The sequence below is a fragment of the Pongo pygmaeus genome, chromosome 5, assembly GCF_028885625.2.
Source record: "Pongo pygmaeus isolate AG05252 chromosome 5, NHGRI_mPonPyg2-v2.0_pri, whole genome shotgun sequence".
NCBI classification, from domain to species: Eukaryota; Metazoa; Chordata; class Mammalia; order Primates; family Hominidae; genus Pongo; species Pongo pygmaeus.
This window is the reverse complement of record NC_072378.2, coordinates 138,074,389-138,083,411: the sequence shown is the minus strand read 5'-3', so window position 1 is coordinate 138,083,411 and position 9,023 is coordinate 138,074,389. Positions and strand designations below refer to the sequence as shown.

The following is a 9,023-nucleotide window of genomic DNA, read 5'->3' as shown; positions in this document are numbered from 1 at the left end:
TATTTATCTCTTGTGTTTATATACAACCTCTTTCTCAATAGATTATAACCTCCATGAAGGCAAGGACAATCACTTTCTGGTTGATCCCTTAGTGTTGGATCAGGCACATGGTAAGCCCTCAATTATTATTTGTAGAATTAGTAAATTAATATAATCTGTAACACATGGAATCTCATGAAATACAAAGTGAAGATCCCTTTGGAAAACAAAAGTAACAATTCTCAAAGATAAATGTCATAATTCAGAGACAAGGTTTTGGGGATCAACTACATGTTAATACAGGATTTGTTTCTGTGAACTGAACCAATAGAAATAGAAATATAATGTGTTTGAGAAGCTATGTGGCAAAATTACTCTGAAAAAAAGTCAATATAAACATCAGTGTCTACCATAAACAACAAACACAACACAAAGCGGTTTTTCCCAATAGGCTTGTTCCAGCAATATATGTGCAACCTCATCCAATAATCTAGCTTCTTTCAGGCTCCGTGTTAAGCAGAAGCAAGTCTGAGATAGCTCCTTTCCCAGAGCTAGGACATGGGATTTTCCCAGAATCAGAAAATTGCCCTACATGTTGGCGGGAGGGGCTCTCACAAGCATAGTCATTAGAATCAGGACATTGGACATCTTTCACCCTGTTTACAAGCATCTATAACAAAGCAGTTTGAGACTTTTCCAAAATGAAAGCTCAAGGTTAAAGTTAATTTTACCTTATTTGCTTACGTATGTACAAGTTAGCAGCTAAAAAGCAGAATGTCAACATCCTATACATCAGTTCGATCCTCTACAACCAGCCCAATAAACCTTCCATAGCCTTTGTCAATAATGTTATTTTCAATACAAAGCACATTGTATTTTTACACATAAAATCTAATCTGACCTTTAAGTCAGATATTATTATACCTGTTTTACTGCTTTAGTAGTTGATACCTTAGTGTCTCTCAGCTACAGACTAAGCTGTTTATACTCAATTTTCTGATGCTGGGCTGGACTCTGATATCCCTATTATCTCCATGTCGGCTCCCAGTTGGGTTCTGCCCCAAAGGACCCTGAGGAGAGACTTGAAGTCAGAAGGAAGGAGAAGGGATTTCATCCTCTATTTGCTTCCTGTGCACAGCAGTGCCAGGGGCTCTTCACCAGGCAGAAGCCTTTGCCCATTCCACCTTCCAGCTTCTTTCTACTGTCCCTGCACCAGCCTCATTGCATCACTCTGGTGCAATGTCCGCAGCATCTAGCAGTGCCTCCTCCTCAACAGAGAGGCAGTGCAGACCCCGTCTTTGCACATGCTTATTAGCATAATAATAAACACACAGTGAAAACATTGTATTCCCATATCTAGCAATAATAGGGTTAGCTACTCACTGAATACATATTGAAAAATTGCTGCAATATGACCCTATATTCACATGAATAAGGCAGCTTTACAGAATTATAAAGTGACATTTCAAACCTCTGAATTTTCCCTACACTATTTATTGTTCAGTTCTATCCATGTTCCTTTCTATCTGGAATACCTGCCCTTCTCCCAGACCTCGTCCAGACCCCTCAAGGCCAAGCTGCACGTTTTCTTCTGTGAAACCTTTGAACCCCATGGCAAGCATAATTAGCTGCTCCATCTACTCAGCTCCCATTACTCCCTGGATACTCTTCTCACGGGCTTGAGAGACAGAAAACACATGCATGAGCTTGGAAATGGCCTGGCTTGGATTGATTCTTGACTTGAATAACCCATTTCCTATGTGAGTTTGGATAAGTTATTTAAGTCTCAGTTCCTTCTTCTGTAAAATGATACTAACTTCTCCCAAATTTCTCCCTCCTGCATTTGTGGCATCTCCATCTTTCCCGCTGCTAAAGCCCAAATCCTTGGATTCATCATTGACTCCTCCCTTTGTTTCTTCCCCACATCCAGTCCAACAGCAAATCCCATTGGCTTCACTTTCAGAACATAACCAGAGTCTCATCACTTCTTACCACCTTTGCTGCTACCATTTTGATCTGAGTCATGGTCACCTTTGCCTGGATCATTGCAGTAGTCTCATAATTGACCTCCACAATCTTTCTCTATTCCCTTCTGGTATACAGCAGCCAGACTGATCACATAAAAATATAAATTTGACCACTTTCTTGTCCAGTGGAAAACCATCAGAGTAAAAGCCAAAGTTATTCCAATGACCTATAGGGCCTGGAAAGACAGGTCCCGTGTGACTTCGAACTTTAGTTCCTGCCACCCTGCTCACTCCACGTGGCCATACTGGCCTTCTTCCTGTTGCTGGAGCTGGCCAGGCAAACTCATGGCTGAGAACCTCTGCACTTGTGGTTCCCTATGTCTGGAATTATCTTCCTCAAGATAGCTACATATCTTTCTTCCCCACCTCCTTCATGTCTTTGCTCAAATGGAACCTTCTCAATGAGACCTTCCCTGAGCATTGTATTTAAAACGGAAACCCATCTCCCAAACTCCCTGTCTCTCTTCCATGCTTTATTTTGGAGGCTGTAATACTTTTTTTTTTAATCACTGCCACTTGGGAAATTATTTCATTGCAATCAATGGCAGCCTCTGAGTCCACAACTAGGCAAACTCTCCCAGAAGGAATCACAGATCAAATGAAGGTGATGGAATCACATGGTTTATTAAATTGACTCAAAATTCATGCTGGAGAAGTAGGGGTGAGTTAACATGCCTCACATGGCACACAAATGGGTAAAAACCCTAACCAGGACAATGTTCAGATGTCTGTTTCTTTCTCTACCACACCAGCCTTTCCTGGCAGTCACTAGGACCAGCACTGAAGTTTTGTTTTTTTTTTGAGACGGAGTCTCACACTGTCCCCCAGGCTGGAGTGCCGTGGTGCGATCTCAGCTCACTGCAAACTCCTCCTCCCAGGTTCAAGCGATTCTCCTGCCTCAGCCTCCCAAGTAGCTGGGATTACAGGCACCCATCACCATGCCCAGCTAATTTTTGTATTTTTAGTAGAGACAGGGTTTCACCATGTTGGCCAGGCTGGTCTCGAGCTCCTGACTTCAGGTGATCTGCCCACCTCGGCCTCCTAAAGTGCTGGGATTACAGGCATGAGCCATGGTGCCTAGCCTAGCATTGAACTTTTGCGCATGGAGTCTCAGCAGATGGAAATGGTATGAGGCTCCAGCACATGGGCGTGGCTGGTGCTTGCCAATTAACCTGCTGAGCAGCCAAGATTCTATTTGGTTTTTGGGGGCAAAAGTCACTCAAGGTCAGAATAAATTTCACAAATGAGTAGCCAAATAAAGAACTCATGAATATCGAGTGTCTCACATATATTACAGTGTTATGAATCTCAGGTATCCTGGTGCTGCCTTTCCTTCCTGTCCCTGTGTGTACATATGCTCCACTTGATCTTTGTAACCTGTCTCTCATGCTGCTAACTGACCTTCCTATACTTAAACATGAGTTTCACTTATTTCAGTTGCTTTCTTCTTTAGCATAATTGAATATTCTCAAACAATACTACCAATGCATATTATGGCCTTCTGCCATCTCACACTTTTTACTTTGTTTATTATCTACCTAACTAAAGGTGCCACGAACACAAGAATTTTCATTTGTTTTCTTCACCAATGTACCTAGATGTGTACTTAAAAAATAATTATTGAAAAAAATGAAAGAAATTCTTAAAACCATGAGGCTTAAATCAAATAATATTTGAATTGTACTAGAACAGGAGAGAAAATGACTTGGAGCAGGATGAGAAGATGAAATTGAAAGCCCATGCTATGGTCCCTGCCCTGCTGATGCCAATCTCTTCCCAGGCCCATGGGTGTGGGAGTGCTTAGATGCTCATTCGGAAATTCTGGAGATCACCCATTCTTCTGGAATTGCTCACTTTTCTTTCTGTGCTCTCCAAGTAGCTGTTCTTTGGCCCACTTGACTCACAGTCAAACTAGTTTTAATCTTGTACTCTTGAAACATTTGTTTAATGAATGAATATCCTGTTACAGGTTGCCCCGGGACTTCAGAGCCCTGATGAGGACTGATACTTAAATGACATCAGATATTAACCCCAATGAGTTTGTGCTTCCTTCAATCTGCAGGGCTTCATTCAACCTGAAGTTGCCCCCTGGAGGGCCCTGAGTATATCCAGGCCTAAGCCTTCACATTAGTCTGCTCAGGCTGCTGTAACAAAAGATCGTAGCCTGGGTGGCTTAAACAACAGAAATCTATTTCTCACAGTTATGGAGGCTGGGAACTCAAAAATCAAGGTGCTGGCTAATTTGGTTCCCTGGTGAAGGCTGTCTTTCTGGCTTACACACATTTGTCGTCTTGCAACGTGGTCACATGCCTTTCTTTGGTGCACGTTCACAGAGAGAGAGAGAGAAAGAGAGAGAGAGATCTCTTTCTTCCCTAATAAGGTCATAAGGCCGCCAGTCATACAGGATTAGGGCCCCACCCTTATGCCCTCATTTAACCTTAACTACCTCCTAAAGACCTGTCTCCAAATATAGTCACATTGGGAGCTAGGACTTCAATATATGAATTTTGAAGGGATAAAATTCAGTCTATAGAAGACCTAATTTCTTCTGCCCAGCACAATTTCACTTTCCTTTTTTAATGTTATTATTAACTTTTAAAAAATGTACACATCTCCTATAAAATCCACATTTTAATCCTTTGTTATTTCTGGCTTACTTCACTCATTGATTCTACCTACCCAGCCCCTTTAGACATTAAAGTTTTTATCCCATGCCCATTGATTTAACCAGGGACTATATTTTCCAAACTGAAACTCAGGACATACAACGTTATCAATATGAATGTGCTTATGGAAGAGTAGAACAAAAAGCCAGAAATTGGGATTGTCTTGGAATAGTATGGATATGCAGAAAATGATGATAAATAACCAAATTCTCCATATTTGTATGACAGTGATTGAGAAGAGTATTAATGCAGCTTGATGCTTTGTGCCACTCAAATCCACCAAAAGTTCTGTTTGCCCAGTTAGATGTTTTGATGGTGAGGAGCTTATTGGTGTTGGGCTGTGGAAGATACAAAGGTTGAAGACAGATGCTGTTCTCCATGATAGAGCTTTGCAAGTTTTCTTTGGCCCGTGATGTGGAGCAAGAAATTTTACCTTACAACCCTGCAGACTGTGATGCATTCTGATCTGTTCCATTCTATTCTATTCTTTCTACAATGGGTGTTATGGCCTACATAATTGGTTTTCAAAACATGACTCTATTGCTATGGGCATTGGAAAAAAAAAAACAGTTCTTGTGGGCTGGGTCTGATAGGTTTTGGTTTCCTTTCTGTTAAAAAATATTTTGATTAGCATGAAGGTCTTTTTGTTTGTTTATTTTTGTGTTTTAATACATGCAGGTACTAGACTAGTATCTAGAATAGTTTCATGCTCTTAGAAACGTATCTGCTGGAACTTTTCTATTCACAGATCAGAGATTTTTGGAACTGGAAGGAACTGCAGGGGTCAAGTCAATACATCGCTCAGGAGTCTTTATGTTGAAGCTCCAGTGTTTGGATGCAGTGATCTTAAAAACACAATTCACAAAAATCGTTCTCTTTGTTTTTTGACTCTGCTAACAGAACTCATCTGCAATTTAGTTTGCTAATTGCCTGTGTGCCATGATCTTGTTCTCCCTTGCAGAGCTCACAGGATGGGTTTTTGTTTTGTTTTGTTTTTAGTTTCCTTGCTGTTTTTCCAGTTCACAGTACCGCAGTCGATTGGTGATTGTGGTTTGAGGTCACCTAGAGTAGAGAAGGCGGGGGGGGGGGGGGGGGGTAACCCAAAGATTTTATTGCACACCTCAAATTGCTCTCTGATGACACCAAGAGCGTCAAAGGGCCTGAGGCCGAGTTGTCGGTGAACCCATTCGCCAGGAAAACAGCGGTGAAGCTGGGAGAAGATGAATCCCGTGCTGCCATCTATTGGTAATGTCATGAAACAGCAATTTTTAATACCACCTGATTTTTAAAAAATTTGTTTTGGGGGGAACTATAGTTCACTGTCACGTATTCTCCAAATTTATATTTCCCAAGAAGTCTTGATTTCAAGTGAAGGAATCTGTGGATGGGAATGACCCATCTTTAACCCTAATGAACTTTGTCTGTAAAGTGAACCAAGGGGACAGGGGAATTCCCACACCGTCTCACTACTGCCTAAGCCGACACACTTCCCTTTGAGGATGGTTTGAGGGAAGGAGGGACTGTCTGCTTGTCAGAGGGATTTCAAAGAACACACTGTTCTCATCCTTCAGATCTTGCCGATTGCTTCATGGGCTGCCCGAGATTACCATATGTTTTGTGCAAAGGGTGACTTCAAAACAAAACAGAATAGACCCTCTCTGTTTTGAAGCCTGTTGATTCTAAATGCTACACCATTGCAAATAGTTCTCTGGGTTTGTTTATTAGCAAGGGAAGCCAGACATCAAGGACCAACCACTTCCATTTTAAAAAGATCCCTGTTCATTAAAAATAAAAATAAAGGAGCCTGGAGTGCAGCGGCGTGACCATGACTCATTGCAGCCTTGACTTCCTGGGCTCAAGTGATCCTCCCACCGCAGCCTCCACTCCCGGTTAGTTTTTTGTATTTTTTGTAGAAATGAAGTCTGGCTTTTTTGCCCAGGCTGGCCTCGAACTTTTGGACTCAAGCGATCCTCCTGCCGCAGCCTCCCAAAGTGTTGGGAGCCACTGCACCCAGCCTACTATCTTTATCTTATAGAAAGAAAAGAAAGGAGGAAACTGAGGCTTGGAGACAATGGTTTCACCCAAATATCAGTGGTGTGGAGGCAGATAAAACCTATTGTTGACAAGAGGAGTTGATGGCAGTTTTTTGGCAAGGCCTAGTAAAAGTACCCCTGGAGACTTCACATGTTCCGTTAGAAGAAATGGAGCTGTCACCCACATCAAGATTCAGAACACGTGATTACTAGGATCCGTATTGGGGGGAAAAGTTTGCCACTTTGGCTGAGTTGGTCCAGTATTACATGGAACATCACAGGCAATTAGAAGAATGGAGATGTTATTGAGCTTAAATATCCTCTGAACTGTGCAGATCCTACCTCTGAAAGATGGTTTCACGGACACCTCTTTGGGAAAGAAGCAGAGAAATTAATTGAAAAAGGAAAATGTGGTAGCTTTCTTATACAAGAGAGCCAGAGCCACCCCGGAGATTTTGTTCTCTCTGTGCGCACCAGTGATGACAAAAGGGAGAGAAATGCCAGCAAGTCTAAAGTGACCCATCTCATGATTTGCTGTCAGGAACTGAAATATGACGTTGGTGGAGGAGAACGGTTTGATTCTTTGACGGATCTTGTGGAACATTACAAGAAGAATCCTATGCTGGAAACATTGGGTACAGTACTACGACTCAAGCAGCCCCTTAACACGACTCGTATAAATGCTGCTGAAATAGAAAGCAGAGTTTGAGAACTAAGCAAATTAGCTGAGACCACAGACAAAGTCCAACAAGGCTTTTGGGAAGAATTTGAGACACTACAACCACAGGAGTGCAAACTTCTCTACAGCCGAAAAGAGGGTCAAAGGCAAGAAAACAAAAACAAAAATAGATATAAAAACATCCCGCCCTTTGATTATACCAGGGTTGTACTACACGATGGTGGTCCCAGTGAGCCTATTTCAGATTACATCAGTGCAAATACCATCACACCTGAATTTGAAACCAAGTGCAACAATTCGAAGCCCAAAAAGAGTTGCATTGCCACACAAGGCTGCCTGCAAAACATGGTGAATGACTTTTGCTGGATGGTGTTCCAAGAAAACTCCCAAGTGATTGTCATGACAATGAAAGAAATGGAGAGAAGAAAGAGTAAATGTGTCAAATACTGGTCTGAAGAGGATGCTTTACAAGAATATGGGGTCATGTGTGTTAGGAACATCAAAGAAAGTGCTGCTCATGACTATATGCTAAAAGAACTTAAATTTTCAAAGGTTGGACAAGCTCTACTCCAGGGGAATATGGAAAGAATGGTCTGGCAATACCACTTTTGGGCCTGACCGGACCACGGAGTGACCAGTGACCCCAGGGGCATGCTGGACTTCCTGGAGGAGGTGCACCATAAGCAGGAGAACATCATGGATGCAGGGCCGGTTGTGGTCCACTGCAGTGTTGGAATTGGCCATACAGGGACGTTCATTGTGATTAATAGTCTTATTGACATCATCAGAGAGAAAGGTATTAACTGCAACATTGACCTTCTCAAAACCGTCCACACAGTGCAGTTTCAGAGGTCAGGGATGGCCCAGACAGAAGCACAGTACTGATTTATCTATATGGCAGTCCATCATTATATTGAAACACTACAGCACAGGATTGAAGAAGAGCAGAAAAGCAAGAGGAAAGGGCACGAATATACAAATATTAAATATTCTCTAGTGGACCAGACGAATGGAGCCCAGAGCCCCCTCCCGCCTTGCACTCCAGCGCCATCCTGTGCAGAAATGAGAGAAGACAATGCTGGAGTCTATGAAAACGTGGGCCTGATGCAACAGAAAAGTTTCACATGAGAAAACCTGCCAAAACTTCAGCACAGAAAGTCCACAGATGTGGATTTTCACCCTCTCCCTAAAAAGATCAAGAACAGACACAAGAAAATTTATGTGAAGACAGAATTTGGATTTGGAAGGCTTGCATTTTGGTTGACTACGTTTTGATAAGCAAAATTTGAAACCATTTAAAGGCCACTGTATTTTAACTCAGCAATACCTCCTTCCCAATTACTCATTTCCTCAGATAAGGAGAAATCATCCCTACAATGCAGACAATGTTATATTTCATGGAATTTTGTTTTAAATTGAGGAAGCAGTTAAATGGTGTGCTGTATCTTGCAGATTATGGGGATTTAAATTCTAGTTATAGGCTTTTTTTTTCTTTTTATAACCCTAACCAGCTTAATTTTTTTTCTCATCATGGGGGATGATAAGAAGAAATGGTTTGGGAAAATTAAGTAACAACATCCTAGAAGGGTGAGAACAATCTCATTTACCATCATGTATCCAGTAGTGGATAATTCATTTT

At 41.8% G+C, this 9,023-nt stretch overlaps 1 pseudogene; it reads left to right on the top strand.

Moving 5' to 3' along the window:
- The first annotated feature begins 3,729 nt into the window (after positions 1–3,729).
- Positions 3,730–8,512, top strand: LOC129039125 (tyrosine-protein phosphatase non-receptor type 11-like; annotated as a pseudogene).
- The last annotated feature ends 511 nt before the right edge of the window (positions 8,513–9,023 follow it).